This window comes from Salvelinus sp. IW2-2015, unplaced genomic scaffold, assembly GCF_002910315.2.
Source record: "Salvelinus sp. IW2-2015 unplaced genomic scaffold, ASM291031v2 Un_scaffold1500, whole genome shotgun sequence".
NCBI classification, from domain to species: Eukaryota; Metazoa; Chordata; class Actinopteri; order Salmoniformes; family Salmonidae; genus Salvelinus; species Salvelinus sp. IW2-2015.
Window position 1 is genome coordinate 8873 of NW_019942948.1, and position 22575 is coordinate 31447.

The 22575-nt window shown below is 43.9% G+C and overlaps 1 non-coding gene across 1 annotated transcript in view; it reads right to left on the reverse strand.

The window, feature by feature from the left end:
• LOC112071048 (nuclear GTPase SLIP-GC) overlaps positions 1-22273 on the reverse strand; it is a gene marked incomplete at its 3' end in the record, with an annotated part of 30736 nt that extends 8463 nt beyond the window's left edge. The window contains exons 1-6 of the transcript XR_011475738.1: positions 22081-22273; positions 15525-15691; positions 15285-15402; positions 1487-1595; positions 1186-1313; positions 335-419 (exon numbers count right to left, since the gene is read on the reverse strand). This is a non-coding gene — a transcript (nuclear GTPase SLIP-GC). The remainder of the gene's footprint in view (positions 1-334; positions 420-1185; positions 1314-1486; positions 1596-15284; positions 15403-15524; positions 15692-22080) is intronic.
• Between the last annotated feature and the right edge of the window lie 302 nt (positions 22274-22575).

A 22575-nucleotide genomic window follows, 5' to 3' on the forward strand; every position in this document is an offset into this window, starting at 1 on the left:
TGAAAAAAGTCTGGAAACCATGTCCACTTTATCTTGAGCTGCATTTTGCTTGTGTCATAAGTAAATGTGTATACCCTACTTACATTTCAGACCAGAACCACAATATTTGAAGGAAGATGCATAATTAGTTTTTCAGTTGAACTTTAGCCATGCCCCTTATTTTGGTGTACAGCTGAGGGATGGGGCTGGGTAAAGTAAACCATATAACATTTGAAGAGTACATTCTCAATGAAAGGACTGACAATCCATGACATCCATTAATATTTTTTAAGTAAAAGTATTTTTTTCCCCAGCTCGATTGGAATAGCTCAAGCATTTGGTCTGTTTCATTTACCTGGGAGGAACGAGCTGTTGGGGGTCTTCAGTGAGAGATCCATTGATTCTTGTAGTTTACACTTCAGCTGCATCATGATGTGATCCTAATACAGGACAGAAATGATTATTTAGACAACTCTGACATTAAGTGATGATTGTGCTTTACCACAACCAAGTCTAAATGCTGTGCACCAGGTTTTCAATAACTAGGTGCATCTAACTAGGTCCCGTGTGGCTCAGTTGGTAGAGCATGGCGCTTGCAACGCCAGGGTTGTGGGTTCATTCCCCACGGGGGGACCAGGATGAATATGTATGAACTTTCCAAAATTGTAAGTCGCTCTGGATAAGAGCGTCAGCTAAATGACTTAAATGTAAATGTAAAAATCTTAAGTGTATTTTGGGGTGTTTCAGCAAATGCGATCATAGTTGCTATGGTGACCTGTGGAAACATGCAGATCCTGAGAAGAGTACTAAACTTAACCCATCTGAAAATGCACCCATTACCTGCTGTGTGAAAGCAGATTGACAATAGCAATGGTACATAGTATATTGCCTATGTTTACATTAGCAAACATCAATCCATCTGCTGTGAAAGATTGTGACATATACAGACATTACACAACTGAACTTAATACTAGAGCTAACATACATGCCAAATGCTGCTATTCAAGGCGATATGGGCAACTTTCCTGCTATTCTACACATTTTGCCATCCAGCTGAAAGAACATTCAGCAGTTTTAAAGCACATTTCCAGCAATTCTACACATGTTGCCATGAGGCTGAGAGAAAATGTTGCAGTTTTAAAGCAAATTGCCTGATATTCTACACATTTTGCTATCATATGCTATCCGGCACTGAATGTGTCAAACCTTCAGGTTGGTTAAACAACCCAGCATATCTTCCTTGGCCTTCTGGAAAATGTTGTTATTCTTCATGTGCTGATGGAGCTCAGCTTTCATCCTTTTCAGAGAATCTTTTCCTGTCTGCTCTGATGCCCCTAAAACACAGTCATCATATTGTTTCCATAACCATTGTATGATTTCATCTGCTATTAATACTGCACATTCAATATATGTTTGAAAACGTGTTACTTCCCAAATATCATTACAATTCTCATGACTAGGCCACAACACTTTATCTCAGATAATACAATTTAATTTCAAGACTTACTTATATAGCATCGATGCATGGAGTCCTTGATTGACTCGGTTAAAGTGGAGTAGATCTTTTTCTTTTTCTCGCAGAGGTCACAGATTAGTTTTGCCTTCAATTCAGTTTCCTTTCAGATAGAAAAACATGGTCAAGAAGACCCCTCATTTACGTTGAAGGGATAGTTCACCCAAATTACATTTAAGTGGTTTCCTTACCCTGTAAGCAGTATATGGTTTTGTTTACATTAATTTTCATTTTTCATTTACCTTTATTTATTCAGGGAAAACCCATTGAAAACACATGATCTTTCGCAAGAAACGGCTCTGTACACAAAACGCAATATAAACATGCATGCACTCCAACAGGCAAATACATTTAGCAACAAGCACACAAGCAGACATCAGAAACAAGTATAGTCTTCCTTAAGTATATCCTCCATCAATGCTTTAAATACATTTAAAGGCACAAGGCGTTCAAGCCTGAGCTCATTTTGTAGTATATTCCACATCTGCGGAGCATGAAAATTTAAGGTGTTTTTTCCTAGTTCTGAAACTATATACTTTTGGTATATCTAGTGTTGTCCAATCTTGTGTTCCTGTGCTGTATTTTATTGTTTTAACCTTAATGAGACAAATCAGATATGCTGGAAGATTCTGCATGAATGCTTTGTAAATAAACAAAAGGGAATGCTGATCTCTTCTTACATACAGAGAGGTCCAACCCACCTTTTGATACAATACACAGTAATGAATCTAAGGGCACAATGGAAAACAGCATCCAGAGGTCTAAGTGTGGAAGTTGCTGCATGCATGTAGGTTATATCCCAGTAATCTAAAACAGACATAAAAGTTTCCTGGACAACTTCCTTTCTATTATCAAAAGTCAGACATGCTTTATTTCTGTAAAATAATCACATTTTGATCTTCAATTTCTTTACCAGCTCAGTAACATGCATTTGAAATGCCAATTTATCATCTAGCCAGATACCAAGATATTTATAAGAAAGAACTCGTTCAATTTGGGTTCCGTTCAGGATAGCAATTTCAAGGTCACTTAAATCTAAGTTATGGGATCTAGAAAAATAGCATGTATTTTGTTTTGTTTGCATTAAGTACTAACTTAAACCTGTCAGGGAACGGATCGCCAACAGCCAATGAAATTGCAGGGCGCCAAATTCAATCAACAGAAATCTCATAAATCTAATTTCTCAAACATACAAGTATTAGGCACCATTTTAAAGATAACATTCTCATTAATCCAACCACAGTGTCTGATTTCAAAAAGGCTTTACAGCAAAAGCTCCACAAACGATTATGTTAGGTCACCACCAAGTCACAGAAAATCACAGCCATTTTTCCAGCCAAAGAGAGTTGTCACAAAAAGCAGAAATATAGATAAAATTAATCACTACCCTTTGATGATCTTCATCAGAAGACACTCATAGGACTTCATGTTACACAATACATGTATGTTTTGTTCGATAAAGTGAATATTTATATCCAAAAATCTCATTTTACATTGGCGTGTTATGTTCAGTAGTTCCAAAACATACAGTGATTTTGCAGAGAGCCACATCAATTCCCAGAAATACACATAATAAACATTGATAATAGATACAACTATTATACATGGAACTTTAGATAAACTTCTCCTTAATGCAACCGCTGTATCAGATTTAAAAATAATTTTACGGAAAAAGCATAATCTGAGTACGGCACTCAAACGACAAATCAAGCCAAACAGATATCCGCCATGTTGGAGTCAGAAATAGCATTATAAATATTCACTTACCTTTGATGATCTTCATCAGAATGCACTCCCAGGAATCCCAGTTCCACAATAAATGTTTGATTTGATTTGTTCGATAAAGTTCATCATTTATGTCCAAACACCTCCTTTTGTTCGCGCGTTTAGTAAACAAATCGAAACTCACGAGGCGCGGGCAATTCCGGCAGGAATGTCGGACTAAAATTCCAAAAAGTTATATTTCTGGTCGTAGAAACATATCAAACGTTGTATAGAATCAATCTTTAGGATGTTTTTATCATACATGTTCAATAATGTCCCAACCGGAGAATTCCATTGTCTGTAAAAAAGCAATGGAACAAGTGGTAACTTTCTCATGACCGCGCGTCACGAGCCCGTGGCTCTCTGCCAGACCTCTGACTCATTCCCCTCTCATTCAGTCCCCCTTCATAGTAGAAGCATCAAACAACGTTCTAAAGACTGTTGACATCTAGTGGAAGCCTTAGGACGTGCAAGATGACCAATACCCCACTGTATCTTCAATAGGGGCTGAGTTGAAAAACTACAAGCCTCAGATTTCCCACTTCCGTTTTGGATTTTTTCTCAGGTTTTTGCCTGCCATATGAGTTCTGTTATACTCACAGACATCATTCAAACAGTTTTAGAAACTGTTTCTATCCAATACTACTAATAATATGCATATATTAGCATCTGGGACTGAGTAGGAGGCAGTTTATTCTGGGCATGCTTTTCATCCAAAAGTGAAAATGCTGCCCCCTAGCCCAAACAGGTTCTGTAGCTCTTGGAAATCAGACTGCAAATGGTTACATGGCTACTGTGTCCAAAGGCAAATGTTCTGCCTTAAAAGTATTCACACCCCTTTACTTTTGTTTGTAGAACATTTTCTAAAATAAAGCGGCAATATGTAACCTTTTGGGCGACCGACCAAATTCACATAAGAATGTGAGCAATAGATATGTAATTCTCATGGAAGCAAGTCTCAAAAGTGTTAGATGGGTTCTATGTGAGCTATTTCTATGCTTCCAGTGCTTAAGTTTGGTTTTGTGTCTTTTACTTTTGGTTTCAAACAGCTGAAAATACTATATTTTTGATTATGGAAAATATGTTCTATGTTTGTGTTTTTCTAACAACCAATTTCTGTGTTCATGCAAGTGACTGATTGAACATGTCTGGGAGGAATCCTCACTATCAGTACGCTCAGAACCTTGTTGTCACACCCTGGCCTTAGTTATCTTTGTTTTCATTATTATTTTAGTTAGGTCAGGGTGTGACATGGGGAAGTATGTGTTTTGGGTTGTCTGAGGTTGTTAGTTAATGGGGAAATGACTTGTCTAGGTGTTTGTATGTCGATGGCTTCCTAGATTGGTTCTCAATTAGAGACAGCTGTGGTTTATTGTCTCTATAATGGGAGCCATATAAGGCAGCCATGGGCATAATGTGTTGTGGGTAATTGTCTATGTTGAACGTTGTTGCTGTCTGTGCACTTACGTTATTTAGCTTCACGGTCGTTTGTTGTTTTGTTTAGTTTGTGTATAGTGTTCGTTTTCGTGTTTTTCTCTCTTCCACAATAAAGAGATGTATTTTGCACACGCTGCGCCTTGGTCCAATCTCTCACAAGAAGACGATCGTGACGAATTACCCACCAATCTAGGACCAAGCGGCGTGTCAAGCGGCAACAGGACCCACCTACACAGGATTCATGGACATGGGAGGAGATACTGGATGGTAAGGGACCTTGGGCACAACCGGGAGAATATCGCCTCCCTCGAAGAGCTGGAGGCAGCTAAAGCCGAGAGGAGGCGATATGAGGAGGCAGCAGGAAGCAAGGCTGGAAGCCCGTGAGTACAACCCAAACATTTCTTGGGGGCCTTAAAGGGAGTGTGGCGAAGTCAGGTAGGAGACCTGCGCCTACTCCCTGTACTTACCGTGGAGAGCGAAAGTACGGGCAGACACCGTGTTACGCAGTAGAGCGCATGGTGTCTCCTGTACGCGTGCATAGCCCGGTTCGGTACATTCCAGCTCCACGTATCGGCCGGGCTAAATTGAGCGTTGAGCCGGATGTCATGAAGCCGGCCCAACGCATCTGGCCACCAGTGCGTCTCCTTGGGCCGGCTTACATGGCACCAGCCTTACGTATGGTGTCCCCCGTTCGCCTACATAACTCGGTGCGGGTTATTCCACCTCCCGCGCACTGGTCGGGCGACGGGGAGCATACAACCAGGTAAGGATGGACAGGCTCAGTGCTCAAGGGAGCCAGTACGCCTGCACTGCACGGTCCGGTATTTCCGGCGCCACCTCCCCGCTCCAGCCCAGTACCACCAGTGCTTACACCACGCACCAGGCTTCCTGTGCGTCTTCAGAGCCCTGTGCCTCCTCCACGCACTAGCTCTTATGGTGCGTGTCTCCAGCCCTTTACCACCAGTGCCAACACCACGCACCAAGCATCCTGGTGTCCCCAGAGTCTGTGCGTCCTGTTGCTGCCCCCGCACTAGCCCTGAGATGCGTTCCTCAGCCCGGTACCACCAGTTCCGGCACCACGCACTAGGCCTAATGTGCGTCCCCAGGGTCCAGCATGCCCTGTTCCTTCTCCCCGCACTAGCCTGAAGGTGCGTGTCCTTAGCCCGGTACCTCCAGTTCCGGCACCACGCACCAGGCCTACAGTGCGTCTCAGCCGGCCAGAGTCTGCCGTCTCCCAACGCGCCTGAACTGCCCGTCTGCCCAACGGCGCCTGAACTGCCCCGTCTGCCCAACGGCGCCTGAACTGCCCGTCTGCCCAACGGCGCCTGAACTGCCCGTCTGCCAACGGCGCCTGAACTGTCCGTCTGCCCAACGGCGCCTGAACTGCCCGTCTGCCAACGGCGCCTGAACTGCCCGTCTGCCCAACGCCGTCTGAACTGCCCGTCTGCCCAACGCCGTCTGAACTGTCCGTCTGCCATGAGTCTTCAAAGCCGCCCGTCTGTACTGAGCCTGCAAAGCCGCCCGTCTGCCATGAGCCTTCAGAGCTGTCTGCCAGACAGGAGCCGCTAGAGCCTACCGCCAGACAGGAGCAGCCAGAGCCTTCCGCCAGACAGGATCAGCCAGAGCCTTCCGCCAGACAGGATCAGCCAGAGCCTTCCGCCAGCAGGATCAGCCAGAGCCTTCCCCAGACAGGATCAGCCAGAGCTTCCGCCAGACAGGATCAGCCAGAGCCTTCCGCCAGACAGGATCAGCCAGAGCCTTCCGCCAGACAGGATCAGCCAGAGCCTTCCGCCACGCATGCAGCAGCCAGATCCGTCAGCCAGCATGAGCAGCCAGATCCGTCAGCCAGCCATGAGCAGCCAGATCCATCAGCCAGCCATGAGCAGCCAGATCCGTCAGCCAGCCATGAGCAGCCAGATCCGTCAGCACCATGAGCAGCGCAATCCGTCAGCCAGCCATGAGCAGCCAGATCCGTCAGCAGCCATGAGCAGCCCAGCCAGGATCCGCCAGAGCCGTCCAGCCAGGACCGCCAGCCAGTCCGGCTTGTCCCCAGTCCGGAGCTGCCGCCTCAGTCCGGAGCTGCCCCTTATCCTGGTGCTGCCCCTTAATCCAGTGGGGTTAAGTTGGAGGTGGTCATTTGGAGGAGGCTACGAAAGCGGGTAGTGACTATGGTGGGGTGGGGACCACAACCAGTGCCAGAGCCGCCACCGTGGACAGACGCCCACCCAGACCTCCCCTAGACTTTATGCTGGTGCGCCCGGAGTTCGCACCTTAAGGGGGGGTTATGTCACACCCTGGCCTTAGTTATCTTTGTTTTTCATTATTATTTTAGTTAGGTCAGGGTGTGACATGGGGAAGTATGTGTTTTGGGTTGTCTAGGGTGTTGTAGGTTTAATGGGGAAATGACTTGTCTAGGTGTTTGTATGTCGATGGCTGCCTAGATTGGTTCTCAATTAGAGACAGCTGTGGTTTATTGTCTCAATTGGGAGCCATATTTAAGGCAGCCATGGGCATCATGTGTTGTGGTAATTGTCTATGTTGAACGTTTGTTGCTTGTCTGTGCACTTACGTTATTTAGCTTCACGGTCGTTTGTTGTTTTGTTAGTTTGTGTATAGTGTTCGTTTTCGTGTTTTTCTCTCTTCCACAATAAGAGATGTATTTTGCACACGCTGCGCCTTGGTCCAATCTCTCACAAAGAGACAATCGTGACACTTGTACTGAGAACAAAAAGGATATCTCAGTTTCAAGGTCTCAGCTTGGAGAGAGGAAGCCTCGTGAGGTATTGGTCGGTCACATGCATGAACCAAACATTAATGATGAATTCATTATGAACGATGAAAAAGCTAAATCATGGAAATATAACTTGTCTGTGTTAGTTGTATATAAGAGAACTAACGGGACAGCCCTAGTAGTGCTCACTTCAGACTGGTAATTAATGCATCTAAGTTTGACTGTGACCTCTCCAGCTTGCTGTTAATAAACACTGTTTAATTTAAGGTTGACTGAGTGTCCCTGTGTAGAATGTCGATGACACAATCCTCACAAACTTTTACAGATGCGCTATTGAGAGCATCCTGTCGGCTGTATCACCACCTGGTACGGCAACCCCAGCAACCGCTGGGCTCTCCAGAGGGTGGTGCGGTCTGCACAACGCATCACCGGGGGCACACTGCCTGCCCTCCAGGACATCTACAGTACCCAATGTCACAGGAAAGCCAAAAAGTGAATCAATCAACCCGAGCCACGGCCTGTCATACAGAAGGCGAGGTCAGTACAGGTGCATCAAAGCTGGGACAGAGAGACTGAAAAACAGCTTCTATCTCAAGGCCATCAGACTGTTAAATAGCAATCAATACTCAGCTACCACCCAGTTACTCAAACCTTACACCCTAGAGGCTGCTGCCCTATGTACATAGACATGGAATCACTGGTCGCTTATAATGGACAATTGTCACTTTAATAATGTTTCCATACAGTTGAAGTCAGAAGTTTACATACACCTTAGCCAAATAAATTTAAACTCAGTTTTTCACAATTCCTGACATTTAATCCTAGTAAGAATGCCCTGTCTTAGGTCCGTTGGTCACCACTTTAATTTAAGAATGTGAAATGTCATAATAATAGTAGAGAGAATTATTTATTTCAGCTTTTATTTCTTTCATCACATTGCCAGTGGGTCAGAAGTTTACAAACACTCAATTAGCAATTGGAAGCATTGCCTTTAAAATGTTTAACTTGGGTCAAACGTTTCGGGTAGCCTTCCACAAGCTTCCCAGAATAAGTTGGGTGAATTTTGTCCCATTCCTCCTGACAGAGCTGGTGTAACCGAGTCAGGTTTGTAGGCCTCCTTGCTCGCACATGCTTTTTCAGTTCTGCCACAAATTTTCTATTGGATTGAGGTCAGGGCTTTGTGATGGCCACTCCAATACCTTGACTTTGTTGTCCTTAAACCATTTGCCACAACTTTGGAAGTATGCTTGGGGTCATTGTTCATTTGCGACCAAGCTTTCACTTCCTGACGATGTCTTGAGATGTTGCTTCAATATATCCACATAATTGTTGTTCCCATGATGCCATCATTTGTGAAGCGCACCAGTTCCTCTTGCAGAAATGCACACCCACAACATGATGCTGCTACCCCCTTGCTTCAAGGTTGGGATGGTGTTCTTTGGCTTGCAAGCTTCCCCCTTCTTCCTCCAAACATAACAATGGTCATTATGGCCAAACAGTTCTATTTGTTTCATCAGACCAGAGGACATTTCTCCAAAAAGTACAATCTTTGTCCCCATGTGCAGGTGCAAACCGTAGTCTGGCTTTTTATGGCGATTTTGGAGCAGTGGCTTCTCCTTGCTGAGCGGCCTTTCAGGTTATGTCGATATAGGACTCGTTTTACTGTGGATATAGATACTTTGTACCTGTGTCCTCCAGCATCTTCCCAAGGTCCTTTGCTGTTGTTCTGGGATTGATTTGCATTTTTCGCACCAAAGTAGGTTCATCTCTAGGAGACAGAACGCGTCTCCTTCCTGAGCGGTATGACGGCTGCGTGGTCCCATTGTAACGGCAGTCTAGTCTTTCCTCCTCTCGAACGAGGAGAGGTGAGAAGGATCGGAGGACCAATGTGCAGCGTGGTAAGTTTCCATGATTTAATATACACGAAAACAAGACACTCTACAAAATAACAAACAAACTAACCGTCACAGTCCCGTGTGGCACAAACACTGACACAGGAAACAACCACCCACAAAATCCCAAACCAAAACAAGCCACCTAATATGATTCTCAATCAGGGACAACGATGACAGCTGCCTCTGATTGAGAACCATATTAGGCGAAGCAGAAACAGACACACACAACATAGAATGCCCACCCAGCTCACGTCCTGACCAACACTAAAACAAGCAAAACACATAAGAACTATGGTCAGGACGTGACACCCATGGTGTTTATACTTGCATACTATTGTTTGCACAGATGAACGTCAGGCGTTTGGTACCTTCAGGCATTTCATCCCAAGGATGAACCAGAGGTCTTGGCTGATTCCTTTTGATTTCCCCATGATGTCAAGCAAAGAGGCTCTGAGTTTGAAGGTAGGCCTTGAAATACATCCACAGGTACACTCAAATGATGATTGACTCAAATGATGTCAATTAGCCTATCAGAATCTTCTAAAGCCATGACATCATTTTCTGGAATTTTCCAAGCTGTTTAATTGCACAGTCAACTTAGTGTATGAAAACTTCTGATCCACTGGAAGTATGATACAGTGAATAATCTGTCTGTAAACAATTGTTGGAAAAACGACTTGTGTCATGCACAAAGTAGATGTCCTAGCCGACTTGCCGAAACTATAGTTTGTTAGTGGTTGAAAAATTAGTTTTAATGACTCCAACCTATGTGTATGTAAACTTCCGACTTCAACTCTGTATATTGTATTCTACTGTATTTGGATCAATTGCACTCCGCCATTGCTCATCCTAATATTTATATATTTTTTTATTCCATTCTTTGACTTTTAGATTTGTATGTATTGTTGTGAATTGTTAGATACTACTGCACTGTTGGAGTTAGGAACACAAGCATTTCGCTACACCTGCAATAACATCAGCTAAATATGTGTATGTAATGTGAGGGAAATTAAAAAATACTAATGCTTGTTTACTGAAATATCTTCTTTAAGCCTAGGCATTGGGCTTGAGATTGTTAAAAAAAAACGAACTCATATAAGATAGAAAAGTGTGTGTGCGCATTAATGTAGGCCTATTCTGACTGGTTGTGTGTGCAGCAGGACCCCATGATCTCTGGGCACTCAGCCAAGAATATGACAGAAACTAACTGGTTCCTTTTAGCTTAACTGTAGACAGGTCAAAGTGTTATATTCTGCACACCAGTATTAGAGCTATTGTTCTGTACTGGAGCCTGTTTCCGGGCGAAAGGTTCATGTTATTTTGTGTGTGTTTGTGACCAGTACGACCATACATCATTTGGGCCGACAGTCAAAGGCGCTTGCTTGCCCAACTTGGGGGAACCGATGGGCTACTGTTAGAGGAAATATATCTGGTTCCTGTTATTCTGGCCCCTGTGGTCCTCATTCAGTTGTGCCCCCATCACACACACATACACAGGGTCACGTGTTTTGCAGATGCTTGCATGGGGTAGCTTGACTATATAATATCATCGGATGGGGCCACAGTGTCTCCTGACCCCTCCTGTCTCAGCCTCCAGTATTTATGCTGCAGTAGTTTATGTGTCGGGGGGCTAGGGTCTAGGGTTCAGTTGTTATATCTGGAGTACTTCTCCTGTCTTATCTCAGTGTCCGGTGTGAATTTAGTACTGTATGCTCTCTCTAATTCTCCTTTCTTTCTCTCTCTCGGAGGACCTGAGCCCTAGGACCATGCCTCAGGACTACCTGGCATGATGACTCCTTGCTGTCCCCAGTCCACCTGCCGTGCTGCTTCTCCTTTTTCAACTGTTCTGCCTGCGGCTATGGAACCCTGACCTGTTCACCGGATGTGCTACCTGTCCCAGACCTGCTGTTTTCAACTCTCTGGAGACCGCAGGAGGCGTAGAGATACTCTTAATGATCGGCTATGAAAAGCCAACTGACATTTACTCCTGAGGTGCTGAATTGCTGCACCTCGACAACTACTGTGATTATTATTATTTGACCATGCTGGTCATTTATGAACATTTGAACATCTTTGCCATGTTCTGTTATAATCTCCACCCGCACAGCCAGAAGAGGACTGGCCACCCCTCATAGCCTGGTTCCTCTCTAGGTTTCTTCCTAGGTTTTGGCCTTTCTAGGGAGTTTTTCCTAGCCACCGTGCTTCTACACCTCCATTGCTTGCTGTTTGGGGCTTTAGGCTGGGTTTCTGTACAGCATTTTGATATATCAGCTGATGTAAGAAGGGCTATATAAATACATTTGATTTTAAATTTGATAAATGATCCTGTACTCGTTTTACAGGAGGCTCTCACTCCATCTCTTCTGGGGGGTGGGGTGACCAATAAAGGTAATACCTTTTGGTTGTTGACTTTGCCTCTCCTCTTATTAGTTAAAGGTAGAATTTCAACCACAGTAACCAATAACATTTGATTTGATGCTGAAACAGGAAAAGGTCTTCCCCAAACTGTTGCCACAAAGTTGGAAGCACATAATCATCTAGAATGTCAATGTATGCTGTAGATTTCCCTTCACTGGAGCTAAGGGGCCGAGCCCGAACCATAAAAACAACCCCAGACCATTATTCCTCCACCACCAAACTTTACAGTTAGCACTATACATTGGGGCAGGTAGCTTTCTCCTGGCATCTGCCAAACCCAGACTCGTTCGTCTTACTGCCAGATGGTGAAGCGTCATCACTCCAGAGAACGATGTCCAATGGCGGCAATCTTTACACCACTCCAGCCGACACTTGTTATTGCGCATGGTGATCTTAGGCTTGTGTGCGGCTGCTCGGCCATGGATAGCCATTTCATGAAGCTCCTGACAAACAGTTATTGTGCTGAAGTTGCTTCCAGATGCAGTTTGGAACTCTGTAGTGATATTTGCAACCGAAGACAGACGATTTGTACGCGTTACGCGCTTGAGCACTCGGCGGTCCTGTTCTGTGAGCTTGTGTGGCCTACCACTTCGCACCTGAGTCGTTGTTGCTCCTTGACATTTCCACTTCACAATAACAGCACTTACAGTTGACCGGGGTAGCTCTAGCAGGGCAGACATTTGACAAACTGACTTATTGGAAAGGTGGCATCCTATGACGGTGCCACGTTGAAAGTCACTGAGCTCTTCAGTAAGATCATTCTACTGTCAATGTTTCTCGATGGAGATTGCATTGCTCTGTGCTAGCATTTTAAACACCTGTCAGCTCCGGGTGTGGCTGAAATAGCCGAATCCACTAATTTGAAGGTGTATCCACATACTTTTGTATATACAGTGGGGAGAACAAGTATTTGATACACTGCCGATTTTGCAGGTTTTCCTACTTACAAAGCATGTAGAGGTCTGTAATTTTTATCATAGGTACACTTCAACTGTGAGAGAAGGAATCTAAAACAAAAATCCAGAAAATCACATTGTATGATTTTTAAGTAATTAATTTGCATTTTATTGCATGACATAAGTATTTGATCACCTACCAACCAGTAAGATTCCGGCTCTCACAGACCTGTTAGTTTTTCTTTAAGAAGCCCTCCTGTTCTCCACTCATTACCTGTATTAACTGCACCTGTTTGAACTCGTTACCTGTAATAAAGACACCTGTCCACACACTCAATCAAACAGACTCCAACCTCTCCACATGGCCAAGACCAGAGAGCTGTATAAGGACATCAGGGATAAAATTGTAGACATGCAACAGGCTGGGATGGGCTACAGGACAATAGGCAAGCAGCTTGGTGAGAAGGCAACAACTGTTGGCGCAATTATTAGAAAATGGAAGAAGTTCAAGATGACGGTCAATCACCCTCGGTCTGGGGCTCCATGCAAGATCTCACCTCGTGGGGCATCAATGATCATGAGGAAGGTGAGTTATCAGCCCAGAACTAAACGGCAGGACCTGGTCAATGACCTGGAGAGAGCTGGAGAGAGCTGGGACCACAGTCTCAAAGAAAACCATTAGTAACACACTACACCGTCATGGATTAAAATCCTGCAGCGACGCAAGGTCCACCTGCTCAAGCCAGCGCATGTCCAGGCCCGTCTGAAGTTTGCCAATGACCATCTGGATGATCCAGAGGAGGAATGGGAGAAGGTCATGTGTCTGATGAGACAAAAATAGAGCTTTTTGGTCTAAACTCCACTCGCCGTGTTTGGAGGAAGAAGAAGGATGAGTACAACCCAAAGACACCATCCAACCGTGAAGCATGGAGGTGGAAACATCATTCTTTGGGGATGCTTTTCTGCAAAGGGTACAGGATGACTGCACCGTATTGAGGGGAGATGGATGGGGCCATGTATCGCGAGATCTTGGCCAACAACCTCCTTCCCTCAGTAAGAGCATTGAAGATGGGTCGTGGCTGGGTCTTCCAGCATGACAACGACCCGAAACACACAGCCAGGGCAACTAAGGAGTGGCGCCGTAAGAAGCATCTCAAGGTCCTGGAGTGGCCTAGCCAGTCTCCAGACCTGAACCCAATAGAAAATCTTTGGAGGGAGCTGAAAGTCCGTATTGCCCAGCGACAGCCCCGAAACCTGAAGGATCTGGAGAAGATCTGTATGGAGGAGTGGGCCAAAATCCCTGCTGCAGTGTGTGCAAACCTGGTCAAGACTACAGGAAACGTATGATCTCTGTAATTGCAAACAAAGGTTTCTGTACCAAATATTAAGATCTGCTTTTCTGATGTATCAAATACTTATGTCATGCAATAAAATGCAAATGAATTACTTAAAAATCATACAATGTGATTTTCTGGATTTTTGTTTTAGATTCCGTCTCTCATAGTTGAAGTGTAATCATGATAGAAATTACAGACCTCTACATGCTTTGTAAGTAGGAAAACCTGCAAAATCGGCAGTGTATCAAATACTTGTTCTCCCCACTGTATACTGTATCTGTAAAGTCTCTCAATAGATTAGTGAATTTCAACTACAGATTCACCCACAAAGACCAGGGTGGTTTTTCAATACTTCCCAATGAAGGCCCCTGATTGGTAGATAAGTAAATGTTAAAAAAATAAATCTGAATATCCCTTTGAGCATGGTGTACACCCAGTCACTACAAAGATACAGGCTTCCATCCTAAATCAGAGGAAAGGAAGGAAACTGCTCAGGGATTTCACCATGAGGCCTATGATGATTTTAAAAACATTTACAGAGATTAATGGTTGTAGTTACTCCTGTTTGCAACAAGGCACTTAAGTAATACTGCAAAAAAATGTGGCAAAGAAATTAACTTTTTGTCCTGAATGCAAAAGGTTATTTTTGGGGCAAATCCAACATAACACATCACTGAGTACCACTCTTCACATTTTCAAGCATTGTGTTGGCTGCATCATGTTATGGGTATGTTTGTCATCGAAAAGGACTAGGGAGTTTTCTAGGATAAAAAGAAACGGAGTACAACTAAGCACAGGCAAAATCCTAAAGTAAAACCTGCTTCACTCTTCTTTCCAACAGACACTGGGAGACAAATTCACCTTTCAGGAGGACAATAACCTAAAACACAAGACACTGGAGTTGCTTACCAAGATGACATTGAATGTTCCTGATTGGCCTAGTTACAGTTTTGACTTAAATCGGCTTGGAAATCTATGGCAAGTATTGAAAATGTCTTTCTAGCAAGGATCAACAACCATCTTGACAGAGCTTGAAGATTTAAAAAAATAAGAATGTGCTAATATTGTACTAATAGGTGTGCAAAGCTCATAAAGACTTACCCAAAAAGACTCACAGCTGTAATCACTGTCAAAGGTGTTTCTAACATGTATTGTCTCAGGGGGTGAGTACTTATCTAATCAAGATATATTAGTGTTTTATTTTTCATACATTTTTCATGAAAATTCACATTTTCTTCCACTTTGGCATTATTGGAATACTTCCTGAAGGCACTGTATATGTGTGTATGGGCAATTTTGTTTTGAAAAACCTACCTCTGCCTTGAGGAATGTCAGATGAAGTAACACTTCCTGGTGCTCCCCAACCAAGCTGTTTGTGTCAAGGGAGGAATTCTCAATCTGCTCTCTGATTGGGCCACGTTTGCCCTCGTTTCTGAAACACAGTATGTCCAAATCAGAAGTATGGTTACCAAATTTGATGGAATTTCATGTTGATTGAATTTCAGAGTCAATTGTTTATATATATTTTTTACTGATAATGATTAAATGACTTACGGGAAATATGTCTTAAACTCTTCATCAATGAGACTTCTCATACATGAGGCTAAACTCTCATTAAGGTTTATTTCCCTGCTTTTCTTTTTCCCTTTTGGTTTGTAAACACCGCCATTCTTGCATAAAGACTTCACTACTTTATGATATCCACTGCCTTTTTTCCCTCCCTGGGAATACATTTTTTAAATATGTTCAATGTTTTTAACAGCACAGCATTCAACATCTATAATGCATAAGAATCTATCAATAGCTGCATTTCCACTATTGTGCAATCCTATATCTGTGGGAGCCGATGCATGCTATCGGCAGAGAAATGTGAAAATCAAGAGACTCAACACACGATAATTTAATTTATATTAGGAACGTACCACTCTCCCATTTCTCTTTCTGGGAGTCCGCCAGTTTGGATAATTACATCTTGTGCATGTCACTTTTGTTTATTGTGGCTTCTTGAGTGGCTGAGGAGTCCAAGTTTTGAAATTCTGTTCTTCTGTTGGTGTTGTTGTCCCGGTTGTGCAGTAAAAACGCTCTTCTCTGGCTTCAGTTAGATGGTTGTTTATTTCCAGCTTGAAGTTGCCTATTGCTGGTTGTCTTTCAATAACTTCTTAGAGCTTGGGTCTATTTTCCTGAATTTCCGCCTGACTGACGTGTCCAAAGTAAACTGCCTGTTACTCAGGCCCAGATGCCAGGATATGCATATAATTGGTAGCATTGGATAGAAAACACTTTGAAGTTTCTAGAAAGTTAAAATAATGTCTGAGACTATAACACAATTGGTATGGCAGGGAAGATTCCAAAGAAAAACCAACCTGATTTTTTTGTTGTTGTTGAGCTCCCAGACTCTTATAATGTAAAGCAATGGGTTCTATGTAATTCCAGCTCCCAGATTGCAATTCCCATGGCTTCCACTAGATGTCATTGTTTCAGGCTTGTTTCTTCAAAAACGAGCAAGAATTTTGAGTTTTTGTACAAAGACTCCCAGTTCAAAATCAGTCTGTTGGCGCGTGCTTACGAATTTTACATTTCTATTGAACATACTTCTTTCTGTATGAAATATTATAGTTTATTTACATTTTAGGATACCTGAGGATTGACTAGAAACGTAGTTTGACTTGTTTGAACAAAGTTTAGTGGTAGCTTTTTGAACTACTTTGTCTGCATGTTGAACGAGTGGATTTCTGAAATCGATGGCGCAACCTAAACTGACATTTTGGGATATAAAGGATTTTATCTAACAAAACTAACATTCGTGTTGTAGCTGGAACCCTTGGGATTGCAAACAGAGGAAGATTTTCAAAAGTAAGTGATTTATTTAATAGCTATTTGTGATTTTATGAAGCCTGTGCTGGTTGAAAAATATGTTGATGTGGGGCGCCGTCCTCAAACAATCGCATGGTATGCTTTCGCTGTAAACAAGCTATGTCAAATCGGACAATGCAGTTAGATTAACAAGAATTTATTATGATTATTTATTTGAATTGCGCGCCCTCCGATTTCTGACGGGACGCCTATCCCTAAGCACGTTTTGGGCTGGCTGTCTTTCAATGCCCTGCTGCAGCTCGCCAAAGAAAAATTTCTTGGGAGACGGTGTTGGGGCATCCTGATAGTGTGGCCAGTCCATCGGAGCTGTGCCTTTATGCTGTTGTTCTCTGCATTACCTCAGGTTGAAGACCCTGTCAAGCCACCAGATACCCATAATAGATCTCAGAGATTGTGTATGGAATGTTTCCAGCTGTTTGATGTGGGGACTGTTCAGGGTCCAAGTTTCACAGCCCTACAGCAGGGTTGTGATCACTACCATATTATATTTTTAGTTTGGTGAAAGAGGGATGGTGTGATGGTTGAGTATCCTGTTCCTCATTCTTCCCAATGACTGGCTTGGGCAGGATTCTGTTTGTTATTTCTTGGTCGAGTGAGTTGTCCTCAGAGATGGTGCTCCCAGGTATGTGATGTGGTCGGCATTCCAGAGCTCAGAGGCATTGACGTAGATCCGTTGAGGCACAATCGTCGTTAACATTGTATTTTTTCGTACTTCTTGTATATATTTATTATTATTTTTTCTATCTCTTTTCGATTTTCAATTCGATTATACCTTCCGGTAACCTACCTCACCCAATGTGGTACGGAATCGCTATCATTTTTTTCTTGGAACACATCACGAACCCCAGTAGCTAACCAGCTACAAGCTACCAGCTACAAGCTACTTAGCCATTTTTAACCGATGCTAGCAGCTTTTACCGTTGGAACTGTGGAACACATTCAAGAACCCCCAGTAGCTAACCAGCTACAAGCTACCAGCTACAAGCTACTTAGCCATTTTTAACCGATGCTAGCAGCTTTTACTTTCGGCACAGACACCAGCCCTGTTATTAGCCTGGATATTACTCACCAATTTAAAGCATCGGACTGTCTCTCGACAACAACGCCGGATCCCTGCCGTAATCCCTGAGCCACTACTTCTGATCCTCACAGCTAGCCTGCAGCTAACGCAGCTAGCACAGCTAGTGCCACTGCTACGAAGCTAGCATCAGTTAGCAAACACAATTCTACAATCACAACCTCTCTCTCGCCATCCGGCCTGGATTCTCTGTCGACACGTCCACATCTGGTCTGCAGACGAATACCCCATCCGCTGTACCCTCAACCGGCCTCCGTCTGAGCAGACCCCCTTCGTCTGAGCAGACTCACCCCCCCGGCGGTACTAACTTTAAACACCGCGTGCTAGCTTAGCGGCGACTTCCCTGCTCCATCTACGGCTGCCCCCTGGACACTATGATCACCTGGCTACATAGCTGATGCCTGCCGGACTGTCCATTAATTTACGGTACTCCATTCTGTTTACTTGTGTTTTATCTGTCGGCTCTGTGTTTTAACTCAGGCTCTGTGTGTAGTTTAATCCGACCCTCTCTGCCTAGTCGTCGCCATTTTTACCTGCTGTTGCTGTGTTAGCTGACTAGCTGCTGTTATCTCACCTGTTGTTTTGCTAGCTCTCCCAATCAAGACCTGCAATCACTTTATGCCTTACTGTATGTCTCTGCCAAATATCAATATGCCTTGTATACTGTTGTTCAGGCTAGTTATCATAATTTCATTGTTTTGGTTTGCAATGGACCCCGTAGTTCCACTCTCCGTACCTCTGATACCCCTTCGTCCCACCTCCCACACATGCGGTGACCTCACCCATTGAGACCAGCATGTCCAGGATACAACCTCTCTTATCATCACCCAGTGCCTGGGCTTGCCTCCGCTGTACCGTGCCCCACCATACCCCTGTCTGCACATTATGCCCAGAAATCTATTCTACCACGGCCATAAATCTGCTCCTTTTATTCCTTGTCTCCAACGCTCTAGGCGACCAGTTTTGATAGCCTTTAGCCGCACCTCATCCTACTACTCCTCTGTTCTCGGGTGACGTGGAGGTTAACCCAGGCCCTGCATGTCCCCAGGCACCCTCATTTGTTGACTTCTGTGATCGAAAAAGCCTTGGCCTCATGCATGTCAACATCAGAAGCCTCCTCCCTAAGTTTGTCTTACTCACCGCTTTAGCACACTCTGCCAACCCTGATGTCCTTGCCGTGTCTGAATCCTGGCTTAGGAGGCCACCAAAAATTCTGAGATTTCCATACCCAACTATAACACTTTCCGTCAAGATAGAACGCCAAAGGGGGGGAGTTGCAATCTACTGCAGAGATAGCCTGCAAAGTTCTGTCATACTTTCCAGGTCTATGCCCAAACAGTTCGAACTTCTAATTTTAAAATTAATCTCTCCAGAAATAAGTCTCTCACTGTTGCCGCCTGCTACCGACCCCCCTCAGCTCCCAGCTGTGCCCTGGACACCATCTGTGAATTGATCGCTCCCCATCTAGCTTCAGAGTTTGTTCTGTTAGGTGACCTAAAACTGGGATATGCTTAACACCCCGGCAGTCCTACAATCTAAGCTAGATGCCCTCAATCTCACACAAATCATCAAGGAACCTACCAGGTACAACCCTAAATCCGTCAGCATGGGCACCCTAATAGACATTATCCTGACCAACCTGCCCTCCAAATACACCGCTGCTGTCTTCAATCAAGATCTCAGCGATCACTGCCTCATTGCCTGTACTCGCTGCGGGTCCGCGGTCAAACGGCCACCCCTCATCACTATCAAACGCTCCCTAAAACACTTCTCCGAGCAGGCCTTTCTAATCGACCTGGCCCGGGTACCCTGGATGGATATTGACCTCATCCCGTCAGTTGAGGATGCCTGGTCATTCTTTAAAAGTTACTTCCTCACCATATTAGACAAGCATGCTCCGTTAAAAAATGCAGAACTAAGAACAGATATAGCCCTTGGTTCACTCCAGACCTGACTGCCCTCGACCAGCACAAAAACATCCTGTGGCGAACTGCATAGCATCGAAGAGCCCACGCGATATGCAACTGTTCGGTGAAGTCAGGAACCAATACACCGCAGTCGTCAGGAAAGCAAAGGCCAGCTTTTTCAAGCAGAAATTTGCATCCTGTAGCTCTAACTCCAAAAAGTTCTGGGATCTGTAAAGTCCATGGAGAACAAGAGCACCTCCTCCCAGCTGCCCACTGCACTGAGGCTAGGTAACACGGTCACCACCGATAAATCCGTGATGATCGAAGACTTCAACAAGCATTTCTCAATGGCTGGCCATGCCTTCCTCCTTCCTCCTGGCGACTCCAACCTTGGCCAACAGCCCCCCCCCCCCCCCCCTGTGATAAACTGGATGCAGTTTATCCAGTGCCATCCGTTTTGTTCTAAAGCACCTTATTCGACCCACACTGCGATCTGTATGCCCTAGTCGGCTGGCCCTCGCTACATGTTCGCCGTCAGACCCACTGGCTCCAGGTCATCTACAAGGCTATGCTAGGTAAAGTGCCGCCTTATCTCAGTTCACTGGTCACGATGGCTACACCCACCCGTAGCACGCGCTCTAGCAGTGTGTATCTCACTGATCATCCCTAAAGCCAAAACCTAATTTGGCGCCTTTCCTTCCAGTTCTCTGCTGCCTGCGACTGGAACGAATTGCAAAAATCTCTGAAGTTGGAGACTTTTATCTCCCTCAACAACTTTAAACATCTGCTATCCGAGCAGCTAACCGATCGCTGCAGCTGTACATAGTCCATCGGTATATAGCCCACCCAATTTACCCTCACCCTCCCCATACTGCTTTTATTTCCTTTTCTGCTTTTTTTGCACACCAGTATCTCTACTTGCACATGATCATCTGATGATTTACCACTCCAGGTGTTAATCTGCTAAATTGTAATTATCTGATTTATTGCCTACCTCCTCATGCCTTTTGCACACATTGTATATAGATTCTCTTTTTTCTTTTTTTCTACCATGTTATTGACTTTTTATTGTTTACTCTCCATGTGTAAACTCTGTGTTGTTGTCTGTTCACACTGCTATGCTTTATCTTGGCCAGGTCGCAGTTGCAAATGAGAACTTTGTTCTCAACTAGCCTACCTGGTTAAATAAAGGTGAAATAAAAAAAATAAAAATAAAAACGAGGTACTTATGGACAAGATGTTCTTTTGTATTTGTCTTTGCTTGTAGCCTGCGGAGGTTGTTAGATTGAACCATCGTCCTTGTATCTGATGTAGAGGTCAATGTTGAGGTCCTTAGGGGCATTTTTGAAGATGACAGTAAAACAAAGAAAACTTATAAGAGGTTGAACAGCACTGGGCCAAAGATACATCCTTGCTTGACGCCGTTGAGGTGGGGACTTCAGAGATATACCACCACAGAAGATCTTCATAACCACTCCTTCTTACAGTGTCAAAAGTCTTGGTGAAGTCAATAACCATGCAGTAGAGGTCCATATGTTTAGTATTTCTTGGTGGTAAATATCTCCATTAATTTAGGAAACCCAGAACTGAAACCTTGCATAATTGTGTCCAATGCTTGATTAATTTCTGGGGACAGACGTGTTCCACAAGATACTAGAACAAGGAGCGGAAGCATGGTGTAGCTCCACCCTCCTTTCTTTGCAAGTTATGGGCAAGTTATGGGCCAAATGTCCCCTCCCCTTCCAAAATTTGAAAGATGCGGGACATTGTGGTCCCGTGTGGCTCAGTTGGTAGAGCATGGCGCTTGCAACGCCAGGGTTGTGGGTTCATTCCCCACGGGGGACCAGGATGAAAATGTATGAACTTTCAATTTGTAAGTCGCTCTGGATAAGAGCGTCAGCTAAATGACTTAAATGTAAATGTAAAATGCGAACACCTGCGAAATCATATTTTGTCCAAATGAAAAATGTGGGTTACCGGAACAAAATTCCTTGTTAGATGTTGTGTCCCACACTCTGTTGACAGATGCTGCCAATACCAGTTATGTTAGGTGTGTCTGTCCACGAGAGATTACTTTCCATTTACTTCAATCTGAATCTATCGCACGATAATGTGAGTTACAAGAAGTAATCCAAATCGCTTTTGGGGTCCTGGTTGAGTGTATTGATTTTTAGGTTCTCTGGCATAAGCACAAAATGGGTAGCAAGTATACACGTGTGACTTGTTAAAACGTTTCATTTTTATAGCTTACTGGTGCTATCACTTTATTCATTAATTTCTCGCATGATTCTTCAGACTGTCGAACTCCTTCTGAGAGGCATCGTTCAAAAGTCTCATAAGCCTCATCCATAGTTTGACCAATGGACTGTGATCTCATCCTTGAGCCTCTGTTCCAGAACCTGGTCACCTCTCTTTGCTGTCTGTCTGAAATTCAAACTCAACATAATCAATATACTGTAATACACTGGACTCACATGTAGGGAGTGTTAATTATGAGAAACATTTGTTTCTGTTAAGTAAATACCATGTCACTGCTTTTGGCTCCTTGTATCAGAGAGAGGATCCATAGGCTCCAGAAACATAATCTGAAGTCTTTGTACTACGATCATTGAGATTTCTGAGAAATTCTGAAGTTTGGTATTTCTGAAACATCAAATTAAAAACCAAGATTTATTTATACTTTTTGGTTTCTCAGTGTTCTTTTGATACTTTTAAATGATCCTGGATTCAAGTCTGAGTATTTGAT